The 17600-nt window shown below is 48.0% G+C and overlaps 1 protein-coding gene across 2 annotated transcripts in view; it reads left to right on the top strand.

The window, feature by feature from the left end:
• The first annotated feature begins 297 nt into the window (after positions 1-297).
• Positions 298-17600, top strand: part of MRAS (muscle RAS oncogene homolog) — a 41753-nt gene continuing 24450 nt past the window's right edge. For both annotated transcript variants that reach the window (XM_074593933.1, XM_074593934.1), the window contains exons 1-2: positions 298-436; positions 723-888. The gene's annotated coding sequence lies outside the window, so the exon portion shown is untranslated. The remainder of the gene's footprint in view (positions 437-722; positions 889-17600) is intronic.

Below are 17600 nucleotides of genomic sequence, written 5' to 3' on the forward strand. Positions count from 1 at the left end.
GTTTAAGGTGCCGCCGCCCGCTCCCGCCGCCGCGGTCCACCTTAACGCGGCTGCGGCGGCGGACGGGCCCATTGCCGCGCCGGGGGTCGGCGAGCCCCGGGCACCCCCCCGGGAGCCGCTCCCCCGCCCCGCGCCCGCCGGTCAGCGGCGTAAAAAATGAGTCCAAAAAGTGAGAAACGGGTCGCCAGCCACCGAGCCGCAGGTGATGGCGGGTCCCCGCCGCCGAGGAGAAACCCCCGCCGGCGGCACCCGGCCCGGCCCCCGGCGGCGGGGCCGGGCTATTTATAGCAGCCGCCGCGGCGATATAAGGGATGGCCGGGTGCGGGCTGCCCGGCCGCGGCCGCCGGGGCGGGAGCGGGCAGGGGCCGGCGGCGCTGCCCGGCCGCGGGCGCCTCTCGGCGGGCATGGGCGGGCGCTGAGGGCGGCGCGGCCGTGGGTGAGCGGGGCTTGGGGCGGGGGTGGGGGGTGGCAGGGGTTGGAGGGCTCGGGGGTGGGTGGTGCTTTTGGGGGTGGGTGGGGGAACAAAAAAAAAAACAAACCCCGACCCAATAAATGGCCGTTTCTTTTGGTTTCTCCCCCTCCCACGAAGGCAGGGGGCGCGGGGTGGCCCCGCGAGGAGGTGCGGGGCTCCACGCGTGAAAAGCCCGCGGGAGGCGGGGGGGAGCTCAGCGTGACGCCCGGCGGTGACGGCGGCGGGGCTTTCCCTTCTCTCTTTCCCCCAGTAATTCCCGCTGAAATGCGGTGCCCCGCTCTGGCATGAGCCCCCCCGGCAGGAGGAGCGCTCCCCGGGCTCCGCCGCTTTCCCTGCCCGCGGATCGGTGTCGGGAAGAACGGGCTGTCGCCGCGGAGCCGCCGCTCTCAGCAACGCCGGAGGCCGGGCTCGGGACGGTACGGTGGCTTTGTGCCGCAAGGGGCTTTCGGTGTCCTGGGGCGGGGTGGTGTGTGTGTGTGTGTGTGGGGGTGTCTTTCTTTCCCTGCTGAACGCTTGAAAATTGGAATATGGAAAGCGATGGTTGGACCGCGGTGGGTGTCGTGTCTTTTCTGGGTGTGTGGTGGGGAGAGGAGGTCACTGAGTTACACTGTGTAAACTCTCGAATTACACTGTGTAATGAAAGGTCTTTATAAATTGAGCGTTTTGCTGGATTTTTTGTTGTGTTTGGGGGCTTTTCCCCCCCAGCAGATTGAGAGCCACGCTAATCTTTTACTTTCCAACCCGTTGCGTGTTCTGATCTGCGTATTGCAAGATTTCTTATCTTGCATTGAAGCTGCTTTGGACCACTAAATACTTTGTGAAAGCTTCCAGATTCATTTGTTTGAGTTATTTACTAGACTTTTAGAAGGAAGATATAGATGGTATCTTTAATTACAAAGAAACAGGGAGAGGAGGAGGTACTTTTTTTTCCTGGTTTTACTTTTAAGAAAACAAGCTGAACCGCGGCTGAAGGACAAGGACTTTTCAGCTCTTGTGCTTGGATTGCTTGGGATTAGAAAGAAAACTTGCAACTTTGTTTCTTTTTTAAAGGGCTCGAGATCTCTAGAGACAGTGTTTAGAAAACCCTGCTTCCCAGACAGAGAAACAAAGATAAAGCCATGCTGGCGGCAAGTTGAGGAGCAAGTTAAGAGTTAGACCTTGGGTGGACCAGTCTCAGCATCCTGCATTTGGCTGCTCTAGTGACCCTCCCTGTCAAGGTGATGACTTTATGCCTTGGCGGTTCAGGGTCTTGTTAGAAGAGCAAAGTGCCCCGTGAAGTACTGACCCCCCTGTGAGGCTCTCCCCGCAGCACAGGTAACTGCAGCCTGCGCTACCTGGCACTTTTCTACGTTAGTTGTCTAATGTTATGAAAGTGCGAAAATCTAAGCTACCAGCTCCTTAGGTATCTTAAGTCATCTGTGTTTGGATTTTGGTGGCAGGCTTAAAGTGATGCTATTGCCTGGAAACATTTTATTTATGTCTTACCGGGAAACTGTTGTTCATACAACAGTTGGTACTAAGAACAAGCTTTATAGTCATACCTGGATATAGATGTGCTTTCTGAATTTTCACCATGAAATTATGCAGTTAGCTCAGGCCTCTTCTGCACAAGAGAGATGTATTTCAGAGGCCTAAGGCTGCATGGGTCAGCTGTCATTATTTTTCTTTATGAAAGGTGCATTTCTGTTGCTCTGAATCTGTTGGGGCACTGCAAAAATGGGGTCTATTAACTGAAGGAAAACTAGGAGAAGATAAGAGAGAGAACAAGGGTGTGGCAAGGAAATTATGAAGTAATAGCTTTAAAAAAACCACCTCTCAATAGCATAGCTTTGGACTACCTAATAGAGCTAGGATTTCTTTCTGTGTACTTGAGGCTGAAAATACAAAGCTGTCAGCATCTCTTTAAAAATAATAGCATGTATAGGAAGTGGGTGTTCTTTGTATTATAGTCCTGCATCAATTTGTTTAACTTTCTTTGATTTTGCTCCTCTATTCCAGGAATTATCCTGTACCATAGAGTGTGCAGCCCAGATTGCAGGGGGCCAAACACCCCACCAGCATGATTCCCAAATCAGAGCAGCTGTGCCAGGGGCAGAGCTGGCCCAGCATCTGTTTTCAGAAATGATGTGAAAGGCAGTTTCTATTTATTGAAGTTTTTTGGTGGGTGTTTTCACAAGCTCAAAATTTTTTGCAGAGGAACTAAGAATTACAGAAACAAAGCTTGCCTTCTTCATGAGGGGAGTTTTTGGTATGTGTTGCATTGGGTGATTTTCATTTTTTTTTTTTTTTCGTTAAACTGGAACTGAGGCTAACAAAAGAGAGGAATAAAACTGCATCATCTGTTGGTTAGAGAGGACTTTTTTCCTTTTCCACATGTTTTTTTTTGGCACTGGGGGAGACATGGCATTTGGGGCCTGGAAGGAAGAGGCCAGTCCTGTACCTGAGCTGGCATTGTCACTGGCAAAGTAGTACACAAGGGCAACATAAGGACAAACGAATGTGATGAATCATTACTGTTGATATCGTGCTGTGGACCCTTAGAGCTCTTTAACTGCAGACAGAAATGGTGCCCTGTACCTGGGACCTGAGTGGTCCTTCAGCTCGTGCCACATGCTTGGGGTGGTGTTTCACTGTTGAGACCATCAGGGCAGAAACTCTACTCCCTTCTGCTCTTAATTCTGGAAGGCTCCTTCCTCTGGAGGGAAAGCTGTTTGGCTCCATTCATTTCTGCCCTTTCCTTTTTATCATCCCTCTTTGGGTGTGAAATTTGGGTGTGAATTTTGTGGCTGGATTCAAGCCAAGAGCCTCTACCTACCTCCCCTGGTGTCCAAGCTGGGCATCCCTGCTGACAGGGTACAGGTGAGTCAATTCATTAGGATGAATCAGTCTGCCTTGTGAAAGCTTTAGGCTCCAGATTTCAACTGGACCAGTCTTGATTTGGTTTTGCTTGGTTTGTTTGCTTTGCACTGCTTCTGTGATGCTGTCATTCCTGGTTCCAGCATCACTCAGCCTCCATGGGGCATATGGTGCGATGTGGTGCCCCCACACGTGGGAGCTGCCATTGCCTCCACATTGTAACTTTGCCATGACTGCGCATTCCTTTACCTCTTTTACCTGCAGAGGTGGAGGCAGGAGGGATTGCGCCTCAGTGTGGGAACGTGCAGCCCTCGATGCAGAGGGGACTGCAGGCTCTGGAGATGGAGAATATTAACATGAATCCCCAGGAACAAAGAGGGGAGTGTTTTTGCGTGGTGGTGGTGGTGTTTGCGTAAGCTTTTACTGTCATAAATAAGTAGATCAGGGCTGAGGGAACAGGTTCAATATGGAAAATATGGAATTCATTTTCAGGCTTCCAAGGCAGTACTATAGACAGGGTCGAGGAAGAGAAGTGGTGTTAAAAGATACAGAAATGTGTCTTGAAAGTGACCTTTCAAAGATCAACGATATTATTCTTGGTGTCTGAGGCACCCAGGTTTAATGAAGAATAAAGCAGAAGGGGTTGGGAGGATTTGGTCCAAGTGAAAACAGAATGAGCGTGGGACTGGCAGATGGGAGGAACGTTAGCCCACTCCTTGGTGGAGTTATGCTTCTCCTGTTATTGCCTACAGGAGGGACTTGACAGAAGATACTTAGTGGGGAGGGGAGTACAGCCTTCCTGCTGTACTTGAATGTCACTGGCTGTATCTTTCTCCATGGGGGAATGAAGGTCCAACGCTCCAGTGGGTCACATCCTGAGTGTTTGTATCCAGTGTAAATCTAGAGCAAGTCCATCAACTTCAATAACATCTGCAATAAGCCATGACTGGCTCTTTCTGAACGAAGAGAAGAAATGAACAGCTGTAACTTCAGATGCTGAGTTTCTTGGCGTATTCATTTTTTTTGAGATTTATGACTCTCATTCTCCGTTTGAGAATGTGGTGAAGCAATTGCTGATCCATGCATGCATGTGTATATATATATGAGAAAATGTCAGCGGAGGAGTAATACATATTGAAATCTTGCATAGAGATATGGCAAACTGGCCACCTCTTCTTAGATGATGAAATAATTATACAAAAATATGTCTCCTGAAATAATGATTGAGGGAAGAGGTGGGGGCAGTGTTGGGGGAGGTTAATGATATTTTTAAGTAGTTTGCTGTACTTATAACTGAGTCTCCTGCTAATTTTACTGCTTCAGCCACTAGTTCTTCAGTAAGTGGTGGATAGTGCTGCAAGACATATAGGTTTCATCAGGGAGAGCAGTCCAATGGCTAGAGGTAGCTGAAGAGATGGAAAACCTGCCCCCAGGTGTCTTTTCTGACACAGACCGCCCAAAGGCGGGTAGGCTGAGGTCAGCAACTCCTATAGATACCTATAAATGCAAATCTGCCTCTCATTGAGCCTGCTTTGCTTCTTTTTAAAATGGGGTAGTAGAATTTTCTTTGTGGGATGTTTTGGGAGCACAAATATAGCAAATGCCGAGATACTTCAGAAGGCATCTAAGTATCTGAGATACTCTGGGATTGATTCACCCCTTCCTGCTGCTTCTCTTCCAGACAGAATTGACCAGCAGAATTTCTTAGTGCTTCTACAAATGAGGCTTTCTTAATTAATTTTTGGCTAAATCTTGTTTGCCTCAGAATTTGTTTGCCCTTGATGGGCTTGAGATTAAAATCTTGAACTACTTTCTTCTATTACTACTATAGAGCAGCTTAAAATGTGTGCTGACACCCCTTCACCTTCTCCTAGATAACATAATGCCTGCCTTGCCTTCTCTTTCAGAAGGTCTGCTTCTAGAAAGAATGTTGTACCAAATATATGACTTTATGCAATGTGGTAAAAATGGTTTAATCTTTCTTCATCCCTCTCAGCCCTCCACTGTCTAAGCCTTCTTTGTTGCTGCAGATTCCACGTAGTCTCATAGAAAGCCTCTCTTTTGAATGTACAACAGTTCTCATTCCCGTATTAACCTGCTAAATGTACCTGAAGTAGGTGTTTTATTTCATGCTGAAGTAGGTGTTTTATTTCATGGAGGGGAAAATCTCAATGTATTTTCTCAAGCGTGGAGGGAATGCCCCCAAATGGTTTGCTGATCCCTGCTTTCTCTGTGTTTGGTTATTGCTTGGTCTCCCAGCCAACTCCCACTGCATCTCCCTTGTTCTTGCTCTAGATATGAGTGTCACTGAGGACTTCCTGGGGACTGTCCTGCATCTGAAGGGTGACTTGTAACGGTCAAATGTGGTGGGCCAGACCACTGGTTTATGTAGCAACTGGTGCTAGTCCACTGAAGACCCAACAGCTGCTCCAAGTTTCCATCATCTTCAGCAAAACGGAGTACAACTGCATCAGCTCGCAGGCAGTTTATAATACACCTGCTCCCTGGGCTGTGGGTTAACCCTGCTAAGTGTCTCCTGGGGTCAGGTCTGTTACACTTGTATGTGAAAATAAGTCTTGGTGTGCTTTCTGATTTACTGGAGTGTGAATAAAGCAAGAAGGTCCTTCACTTACAGGCTCACCCATCAGCATATATTAGTAACGCTCATCAGCTTTTGACTGGAACTTTGATGGCATAATTACTCTAAAAGGGTAACATATTCAAAACTACCTGTGTGACTTTGGGAGTTGGATTCCTAAGAGTCTTAGTCATGATTTTAAACAGGAATCAGCTTTTTAACCCACAGATACTCTTGGAAGTTTTAAGAAAAGGCTTCTGTTATCACGTCTTTAAAATGACAGTTTCTAGGACGAGCGTGGCAGCTCTGCCACTCTGCTCATTTCAGATATTAAATAAGGAGGTTGAAAAAATGATTAGAAAAATATGGTGGAAAATAGATTCTCATGGCTAATCTTACTAGAGAGGGTCAAGATGTAAAACTGTCTATTCTTCAGTCACCTGACAGCAGGATGGACGTGAGCATGTATTTTCAGCTATGTGTTGAGGACAGCTAGGAGCATGACTGATGTCTCGGCCGTCGCTGTAGACAGAACAAAACATACATTTCTGCAGACATGATTTGGTGCACTGAATTCAAACAACTTGTGACTGCGGCAGTTTGAGTCACCAGGGCAAACATGGTTATCAGAAGAAACAGATAAACTAAGAAAACAGTCTTGCATACTCTGGTATTTGTTTGTGTAGGTAAGACTTTAATTTGCTATCAGTCTTGGGTTTCTTGTTCAGCAGTGATGGATTAATCTTGATACTTGTGCAATTTTTAAAGCATTCCTGTGACGCTTGTAATGCAAAATCTATTTATTTTGCAACATACCTGTGAGATAGGGACCTACTATTTATCTCACTTGTACTGCTGGGGAATGGGAGCGTTCAGTAAAGCTAAACACAGCATGCAGGATCACGCAGGAAAGTGCAGCAGGATGGGCAGGAGGGTGCTGAAACTGGATCTCAGTTCCCATGAAAACCACCAAGCTCTGGTTGATGCTCTTCCCATCAGGTTCCTCCTTGGTGCATGGGACAGTTCCTTGGCTAGACAATGTGGGGTTTGGCTTTTCTAAGGAGGAAAGCTCAAGTCTGGTGATGGAGGGAGGAAGATGATATATATCTGGGGGAAGATGAGGAATGGGGAGCATCCACCAACTAAAGATGCCACCACCACTTCTTCAGCGAGCCTGGCTTCCCCAGTGCTGGCACAGGCTGCTTCACAGTTATCGAAACTCCATTCCTCTGGGCAAATCCCGGTTCTTCCTGTGCCCAGAGCCAGCTCTGCTCTTTTTAATAAAGTTGATGTGAGTGGTTGGGTTGACGATGAAACCTTCTGCCCAGCTGCTGGCTCCACATCTGCTGCCACTACACTGTGTCCCTGTGCTGCCTGGGCTCCCTGATGGAGAATAGCCACCCTTGCTCCATCCTGGCCTTGTGAGGGGCGCCAATGTTTTGGTTTCGGGGGAGGAAGCTGTCGCAAAGCTGACAGGAGGAATTTTTTGTTTTGGTTGCATGGTGAACAGTAACAATATGAGTTTTATTGCTCAGAATGTATCCACATTTATAGGATGCTATATTTAAAAAGGAGAAAAAATGAGTCATGGGGAGCTATGCTAATGCTAAGTATTTATGTCTACCTCTTTTGAGGCTGAAGGCAGCGGGAGTTGAGCAACACTCTTGTGAAGTGTCTAGAGGATTTACGGATCAAACTAAAGCCCGCTGAAGTCATCCATAAGTCACGCTGTGCCTTGCTCCGGGCCCATATCATGTACCTTGTGCTGGTTACAGTGAAATACTCTTCTTGAAAAACCTGGGAGCACTCAGTGCTGTTGAATTCCCTGGGCTGGGGCAGGAGCTCGCCAAGCGGGGGGCTGCAGCAGAGATCTTACCCTCCCAGGGGTCGCTGCTACTCAGCTCTGGGTCACAACCAGGAGAGCGACGTCCCTGTGCCTCTCAGGCCATGCTCTACAGCACCACATGAGCAGGTACGTGCACCCTGGGTGGGAGCAGGCAGAGTCTGGGCTTTTCTCGGCTTCTGCCCGCTCCTCTAAAGAGCTGTGCTCCCAAAGAGGAGCATGGCCGGGGTCTGCTGCGGTACAAGCTGCCAGAGCTCTCCATTCAGAGCCTGATAGGGACACAGAAATGCCAGGGCTCAGATTCCTTCGCTTATGGCATTTATCTAAAAGTTCCTTAATGAAATACTGTTCTGTTTGAGAGTGCCTGTGAATTCACCTTTCCAAGTGGCTGATTGCCAGCATGGCTCAGCTCCGGTCGCAGGTGGAGGAAGGACTGGGACTGGGATTTCACTGCTGGGTGGGCCAAGAACAGAGGATGGAGACGGCCTCGCTGTGAACAAACCCAGACAGCGCGGTGTGCCTGGAAAATGCAGATTTGGTAACAGCAAGGTGCTCTGCAGCTCCACTGTTTTTCCCTCTTATTTGAGAGGAGGAGTTTTCAAAGTGAGCAGAAAATAATTACTAAAGTTAAATCTTCAGGTTTATTGGGCTTTTTGGTTGGGGTTTTTTTGGTTGTTGTTTGGTTTGGTTTTTTAAGAACTGGTCATATCAGTATCAATATCAGCATGTTCAATATATTTTTGAAGGGTACACTGGAAAACAGAAAAGGCTGTAATGGTGCAAGGCTGGTTCTGATTTGTGGAAACAACTACGTGCTCATCTTGCAATCTTAAGAGGGACTGAAGAGCTTTTGAATAGGGATCAGTTATTTGCATTGCTGGAAGCACAAAGCCTGGTGGTGAGTCTGATATACAATAGCTGGAACAAAGACCCACCCAACCCAAGTTGAAAGGATGTTCATGGACATTGGTGTAGTGGGAATCTCATCCATTTTTTTTCTTGAACTGGCCTTCCCGCTTAAAGAGCTACTAAAACATGCACTGTAGCATGTCTCCAGGCACCTGGTCACTCCAAAAAATCATTTAAAGGATTTTCTTCTGTAAGTTTGTGAGCCTGTGATACAAGCTCTTTACCAGTTGGTTGTTGTGACACCAGAAAGACTCCAAAAAGGTATGAAATGATAAAAAGTAACAGGATGCAGATGGAATTTAATCTTTCAGGCACATCCAGACATTGTTACCGGGTCTGTCATCTGTACTTAACATACCCAGATAGCTCTTGAGTGGTCTGCATAGACAGCTGGCAACTTAGTAGAGATTGTGATCTTCAGAAAATATGTAGCTGATGTCTTGTGTAATACTTGGTATGGAAGTATTAGTGCCACCAGTGTACATACAAGACTTGCTGGGTGGGGGACATCTATCTATAAAGTAGGACTCATGGGGAAGAAGTTATTCGATACCCGGCACTCGATCCCAGAAATAATCATCGAGGGTATTCACGGAGCTTGGGTTGGGGTGATGAACCAGGAACGGGGAGATCACTGAAGGAATCCCTTTGCTCAGGAGTGCTCACTGTCAAGCTGCAGGCTGGAGGTTGCTTTGATGGCTGCTAGCATTGGTGGGGATGAGTCCCCAGCTAGCCATGGAGGAGGAGGAGACATGCCCCAGTGCTCTGGCAAAACCCCAAGCTGTTGTGAGTTGGTTTTGTGAAACAACAGTGTAACGTGAAGTATTGTCATTGTAGCTCTCAGAGCAGCGTATGATCTCGCTGTTAAGATACTTGCCTAGCCACAAGTCTACATCTGACATAACCATCCTTGGAGAAGAAAGCAAGTATCGCCTGAGCCCATCCTGTGCGTGTCCTGCTTTGTTTCCACCTGAAGAAACCTTGGTGGTAGCCAGTGAAGGATTGTAACTCTGGATGAAAAGTACCAAGGTTACGATGAGCCGTCGCAATGAGCTGGACTTGAATGAGTACTTGCAGCTCTTCCCTCAGAAAATATTTTGTAGCTCAAGGGCAGAGCGCTGGGAGACAGGCTTCTCTGTTTCCTCCACATGCTGTGGATGCTTTCAAATTTAATCTGCAAACAGGCAAAATAGCAGGCATGAGGAGCTGAGCGGACCATTTGTTTTTCTTGAGGTTTGGTCTGGTCTGAAGAGATACTGAATGCTCTGTTAAAATGCTCTGTGGAGCATCGTTTCCTCTGCGCATTCTGCAGAATGGCTCCATGCCGCACAGAGATGCTGATAAGGTGCTGCATCACCCCTGTCCTGTGAGCAGCAAGTGTTGTTTTACATGAGATTTACCTGTGGAGTATTAAGTCCAGCTTCAAAAGTTTGACTTGGACTGAATGCCTGCAGAGCGTGAAAAGTCCTTCATGTTAATCAGCAAAGTTAGCTAAGGGGATATATAATTTCTTATTCTTTTTGCAATGTGTCAAGTCTGTTTTGGCAGACTGAGATTTGAATTATTAAACAACAGAACATTTTCAATCTACTTTTCTGTTGGTAAAGATCTCCAGCAACCCATTTTTATTCCTTAGATTTTTAAATTATGAGCTTCAGAAACTCTTTGAACCTCAGGAGGACGACTTACTGGATCCGGGAGGGCAGAGAAATACAACTCTTATGCTAAGGTCTCCTGAGCACAGCAAGTCACTCCCTCTTGTTTACATACCAGCCTCACAAGAATATGGGAATAAATGTGAAGTTGTCGAAGCAAAGCAGAAAAATTGTGGTTTTAGGCATTTCCTGAAGCATCTGTTTGGTTTTGTGCAGCATAAGAATAAATCCTTTTGCCGCACAAAACACTGGGAGCAATTCTCTGGTTTGGAGGTCAGGTTGCCTCATCTGTTTTGGGGTAAAAAAAAAAAATAGAGAAAAATAACAGTAGCTGCAGTTCACATGGGCTTGGGAAGGCTTGCAGAGAGGTGGACGGGTCTAGCTGAGAGGTGAGAAGGGACAAAGAAGAGTTGTCTAAGCCAAAGCGGTGAAGGGTTTTTGAACTCAGGCAGTAGGTGGAGGTCTGCCACCTTCAAGGCAGTGAGTGAGGAGCTGGGGAAGGAGGTGAGGAAGTGCCTGCTAGAGCCCGTGGTGGGGGCAGAGGTGCAGGCAGTCCTGGGCAGGGTGTCCTCATGGGCAGCAGGAGGTGAAGGACTTGCTGACAAAGCCTCTTGGCCCCAACAAGCTCCCGAAATGCCTCCCAACCTCAGGAGCGGTCCAGCTCCCCAGGCCCTCCTGACCCTGGGGTAATGTGCTCTCGCTCCTGTTTGAGACCAGTGTGCTTCAAAAGCCTTGTGGAGTGGAGGGGTGGGTGGACACGGTGGGTGGAGCTGATGACCCAAAATATCATTTCCCTTTCCTACGGTTGGGCGTATACCAAACTTGTGTTTCTGTGTGGTAAAAGAATATGAACCAAAAGTGCTGAGAGATGCAGTGGTTAAATTGAAACATGCTGTGGCAGGATGAAAGTAATCTTGTCCCTTACCAGCCCTTAATGCTTTGGGGCTTTATTTATTTATTTTTTTTTCAAGTGGCTGCAATCCATGCCTTCTCTATCTGTGCTTTTAATAGAGAGATTTTTATATGCAGAAACATGTCAAGACACCATCAGGGTAAACCATCCCATGTTGTTTTATCTTGACCTTGTGAGCTATAACACATAACGACATCTATAGTTGTCTTTCAGTTCTAATTTTATTTTTGCAGTGTCCTTGAATGTACTGAAGCATATGAAAAAGACCCCTACATGGAGTGAATGTCCCCTAGGGAGAATCCATCAGTTCCAAGAAGGGCCAAATGAAAATTTCTCACTGTTTCTGTGAGTCCGGTATATAAAATATGACGCAAATGAGAGATTTACCTGAGTTGCCAGGACTAAGGCTAACAGCTCTTTGCTTGCTGTTTAAAAAGTAATGGTACTATGCAGGCATAGGAATGGCATATGAGATCTACCATAAGGTCAGAGCAACACAATGCTGCATCCCACTATTTTTGAGAAAAGACCTTGATGTCTTGACGCCGTTGTGACTTTGCAGCGGGATAGCTGTACTTCACAGCTGTGTGGTGGATGGAAGTCAAAAACAGATCTTCCTGGACTCTGAAGGCGGAGCCTAAACATTTCTATGAAACTTCTCAGCCAACATCTGTAGGGGATTCAAACTCAGGAGACTCTGAGCAAGGAAACCTATTCAGACAGGAGAGCAGAGTAATTGAACCAAAACGGTGCTCTGGAAGACCTAATCAAGGACCAAGGATTCTTCTTTGAAAGTAACTCTTGATGTGACCTCAATAGTCTAGACTCAGAAACTGCCCAGGTGCTTTGCTTTGTTCAGTTTATGTGTGGCCTTATCAGTGAAAGACCCTTCCCGTTGCCCAGGTAAAGCAGAAGTCCTGTACGCTTGTGGGACCCAGCTGTCTGTACCACTGCAGCTCCAACTGCTTGTAGGACCACTCATGTTTAAGGAAAAATGAGCGTGTCCAGCCCCAGTAAATGATAAGCAATGTGGTGATATCGGTGTTTAACCAATGTTTTATCCTCTTGTCCCATCAGAGGTCCTTGTCTGCCCCTTTGCCAATACTGAGTGGTGTGTTTGCTGTCCACATTGATGTGGGGAGGGAGCTCCTCGGTAGGTCAGATCCTCATCCCTCTGGAACGGCATCCCCTCGGGGAATCTGACTGCAGAGTTTCTGGAAATCTGTTAGCGCCAGCCTGATGATTCAACAGAAGGCATCATCTTTGGCGTGGGGCACTGGGAGGCTGAGCACCTTGAAGGCTGAATGCTGAAATGAGTATAGCCGTGTGTGGTGTGTTTCTCCCATGTGAATGCTAGAAACAGTTCACAGGGCAAAAGCAGATGTTTTGGTTTGGTGTGTGTGAAACATGCTTTGTGGCAATGGCAGTGGAGGGTGTGCCTCTCCCTTTTCCTTTAACTGGGGAGATACTCTGCTATTCCTTTTCCTTTTCATGTGGCAATTGATTTTTGAGGGGGTTTGTCTTCCCCTGAAGTTTGTGAGTGAATTTTGATGTGATTGCACAGAGGTAGTGGTGGTTGGAGCCCTGCTGTTGCCTCGTTCATCGGAGGTGCTTCACGACAGTGCAAAACACTTTTGAGGGATGATTTCCCATAGCATGCTAATCGAGTGAAGTGCTGTAGACTCACTTGCTGGCACTGTTTAAATCCATAATGCAGCACCACCTGCCAAACCACGGGGCATAATGGAAGTGTTAATGAATGTACATATATATGCTCCCACGCGGCTGTAAGTTGAATAACTTAAAAGTTGAGGCAGAGGGTTTAGACTGAGCACAGAAGGAACAGGCTTAGGGTATCCTGGTGCCAGTCTGTGCTGAAACTGGAGGGTAAGGAGTGCCCACAGGGGAGACCTATGGTCAACCTACCCATAGGGTGTTTTCAAAGATGTGTTGATTTCAGGCTGCTGTTCTCCAATATATGGAATTGTCCACTTGTGACAGCTAAGAAGAAACTTGAGCGTCCAACAGCAACGTGCAGGTACTGAGCAACACTGGCTGAGACCCCAGTACCTCTTTTCAGAAGGGGTATCCTTGCAGGATGCTTCTCTCTGGTGCTGGCAGGATGAATGCACTCGATTGGAGGGAGGACTTGACTCGTGCATGGGTAAACTCTGTTCCTCAAGGGTGGTTTGGCCAGTTGCCTGCTGGTCTGAGTGTCAAGGTGTGCGTTTGCCACCAGGAGGGCTTGCCCAGGCTGGCAGGGAGCAGGAGGAGGATAGCAGGGAGGGAGGTGAGAGCCGCGCAGCTTGCCAAAGAGAAGGGCTGAGAAGAGGCGCTGGGGCTGGCCTGGCACATGGCTGGGATGCTGGTGGTGTATGTGCACCCTGTCCTCAGGCGGGGACGCTGTGGCTTCGTGGAGCCGTGCATCACCACGTGTAGGACAGAGGAGGGGGCCACGCAGCATCCTCCCCATCCCATCCCTCACCCTGGTACCCAGCCCTGAGCTCTGCCCACACTCCTCTTTCAGACAAGCCCATTGGATTTGCCAAGTACAGAGATGCCTGCCCAGCATGTTGTACGTAAATAAGAGGCTCATGCTCTTGGCAGACACTGTAACGAGCCTGGAAAAAATGACTTTTATGGTTCCGGGCCAGTGATGAGATCTTGGAGTCTTCCAAGTGACAGAGTAATGACATGGACCTGGGAAATGCCTGGAAAATAGCCTTCTGCATGATTCTGGGATTGAGAGTCATGAAATTCTACCTAAAATCTGCCAAGTGCCTATTTGGCTAAAACTGGGAGATGGCTGTTCCTTCATCTTCTGAAGCCCATGCTGGTGAAGCTCTACTAAAGCACCAGCATCACAGACAAGCATGTTCTGTGCTCTTCTATAGCTGTAAATGAGTATCAAATGGGTTGCTGGGAGCCAGGAGGACTGTCCTCAGCCCAGGAGCCTGAGAAAATTGAGAGAGCACCCTACAAGCCTGCCCTGTGCCCTGGGGTGTAGAAGCGTTGCAGAAACATCTGTGCTGCCCCATAGCTCACAGGTAATTCCAGGGAACACTACAATGCAGAGAGAGAATGGTTGGCCTGTCTTTTTTTTTCCCATAGGATAGAGACAATAATATTCCTTTTTGCCTAGAAAGGACATAGTCATGGGTCAAGTTTTGGACATTTGCAGTAGAGCGCATAGGTTTGGAAATAGCCAGGAGATCCCTACTCTTCTCACCTTCTGCCCCAAGAGAGGGAGCATCAGCCTAGGACTTGATAGGATTCACCTATCCCCTCGTGGAAATGCTATTACCAGGGACCTTTACAGCCTCCAGCTCTTTAGAGCTGTCTGAAGAGATGCAGAGTGTGTTTGCCAGGAGGGAAGGGTGTCTTTAAAAAGCCATTTACATCCCAAAAGACATCTGCTAGCAACACTGGAGATGTAAAAAGCATTAAATACCAAATTGAGCCTGACTGGAAGAGAAACTTGGAGCCAAATGTAATGATTGATTTGTGGGAGGGTGACAGGAATGAGATGGCCCTGTAGCCTTTCTATCCATAAACCATCTCCAAAGCAACCGTAGGTGCCATGAAGTCTGTGCATTGGCTCAGCCGTGCCTGCCCTGTGCACAGCATGATGTCCATAAGACCACAGCGCAATGAGCCGGCAAGGAGCTGGGTGGAGGGGTGGGTGCACGGCGTGGTCAGGATACTATCAACCGCCCCTTGTTTTGTCAGGGGGCTGCGGGGCCGTGGTGGGGAAGGCAGGCTGGAGTCCATGGTCGGCAGGCTGCTCAGGATCCCCCCACAGCTCTGTGCTGCCGTGCATGAATTCATCAGATGGACCGCTTCCGCTTGCCCAAGGCGGCGCTGGCCGAGGCCAGGAGGGCTGTGCCATGCACATCTGGCTGTGCCATGCACATCTGGATGCGTTGCCAGCAGCAGGACCACGTGCAGGCGGTAAAGCGTCTGGCTGCACACAGAGCACTGGCGCAGCACTGGGCTATTGCTTTGGAAACCTTGCTGAGCAGCATAAGAGCAGCAAAACCACCCAGGGCAGTGGATTTGGGGTCTTTTTATTGGCGTGTCAGCAGGCTGGGATGCGTAGGAGGGAAGCTGCCCATTTCCAGGGATTGTGCAAGCAGGAAGGGCAGCTATTGGAATTCGAAGCCGCTTCCTCCACTGTAAATTTGTTCTTGTTGTGTTATCTCTGGCTGGGCAGGGCAGGGGAACATCTTGGCTATCTGATTTTTTGCTACAGTATGTTTAGGTCAGCTTCATCAGTTCCATGATAACATAGGAGAGGCATTCCTGGCCTCACTAGCAAAGAATTTTCAAGAGTAATACAGGAATCTGTCATCCTCTGATGTCTCCCGAGAGCTTTGGAAATAAATGAGTAGGGAAAGGGCTGGTGGATTTAAACACATGAGAAGCGATGGAAGTAAAAGTAGGTGAGCCATCCGCTTCCTCGGGCCCCAGTTACTGTGCAGGGATGCTCTCCTTTCACGCCTTGGCAAAAGGCTTGGATCAGCCTCCAGTGGACACCCCTAAACTGGCAGCCATACAGTTTTAATCGAGGTCTGAGTGATACAGGAATGGATCTCGCATAAGCTGCTTTCTGGTCACATATCTGGATTCTCCTACAAGACTGATAGCAGCGGGACTGTAACTGTACAGATGACCCAAATCTGACTTCAGTGTTGTTTTAATTAAAAAAAATAATAATAATCTGGCTTCTGCATCTGACTGTTAGCTTGTCAGAGTGACAGGAATCTTCTTACGTATGTTGAAAAGGGCACTACATCACCAAGAGAAACGGGCTGAAGATTAACGGAGCTGTTGTGGGAGGTGGAGGAGGAGCTGGGGGAGGGAAGCAGAGTATGTTTGGGATGACATTTGTCAATATGATTGACGCATGCTGTGCTGCACTTACATACAGATCAGGACACTGACAAGCACATGCTTCCAAGTAAATATGAGTGAGCCCCCGAGCCCAGCCTGGCCATGGGAAAGCTGCTGCTCAGTGCTACAGCAAGGGCTCCTTCTTATCGTTTAAGGATTCGCGGTGGGGGGAGACGGGGGAGGCCGCCTACCACCTAAGCAATTTCCAGTGACGTGGCTTTTTATTATTACTATTTGTTCAGACTATAATTCCATGTTTCCTGAAATAACTACCAAGTATTCATCAGGCAGCTACTGCCTTTAGCTGCCTTTTGTGTGAATCTCAAGTGCTTCATTACTCCCCCGGTGCGTTTTCTTTCTCTTAGACTAAATCCGAGCAGCATCTGTGTGGTGGGGGAGGTGATGCAATCTCGGGTGGAAAAGGAGAAAAAGTCTGGCTGGGATGGGAAGCCGGTGAGGAGATCAGGGAGCGCAGCCCTTGGGGTACAGCATCTTTTTGCGCTGGAGGAGAATTCATGAGGCCACTTCCATGATCCACTACCACATCCCCTAAATTGAAAACCCAACCGGTTGCAACTCTTTGTTACTGGGTTGAGTATTTTATTTTTAAACAACAGTTGGTTTACAACTTTTTTTTTTTTTCCCCCCTCCTCTTTAGTAGCAGTCTGATAGTGCTTTGATCACTGCTCCAAAAGGAAATGCTTGTAATTTCCTGTGCAGGTCTTGCCAGGTGCTGGGCTCCATCAGATCCCCTGGAAGCTGATGGGAGTTAAGAGCGCTCTCACCTGGCAGGATCCTCCTTTTTAGAAAACCTCAGAGAGTTGAAATTTGACTTGGGTTTTGAACGACTTAATGCCAGAACTACAAAGCGCGTCAGGCTCTGGCTTCCCACATGATGGATCTCTTCCATGCTGACTTCCCACTGAAGACTTGCATGTGGTCCAGCTTTTGCTTGGTGTGTCCTTTTTGAGGCATTGACCAGGCAGGAAATCTCACAGACTGGAGGAAACCTGGCTAAGAGTTAATCATCTTCATTTAATAATAATAATTGTCGGTCGTTGTTCATACACCTACAGGTCCTTTGGCTCTTGAAGTTTTGGGACACAGTGATGCCAGCTCAAGGGAGAAATTCCTGAAGTTCATTTGGTCCTGATCAGCATGACTCAAGGGAGGCAGCTGCCTCTGAAATGGGCATGTCCCATATTTCAAGGGTTCTCAGGAGCTCCCTGTCCAAGGGTTTGCCTGAGATGCAAAAGCCTGAACTATTTTGGTACCTGGCGAGCGTCTCTGGGTGTGTCGTGGTGGTTGTGTGGCTGCAGCCAGCAGTCTGCAAGAGGAACAGGGAGGGAAGTGTTCAGATCTTGCAGAGTTTCAACCCTGGAGGCACTACATAGAGCTGCTAGTGCTTGCAAAGTGGACGGGTAAAAGGGCGTAATCGAGTGAGCTGTGGCTAGAGGAAGAGTTATTATTTGCAACCGTAG

This window comes from Larus michahellis, chromosome 7 (assembly GCF_964199755.1).
Source record: "Larus michahellis chromosome 7, bLarMic1.1, whole genome shotgun sequence".
NCBI classification, from domain to species: Eukaryota; Metazoa; Chordata; class Aves; order Charadriiformes; family Laridae; genus Larus; species Larus michahellis.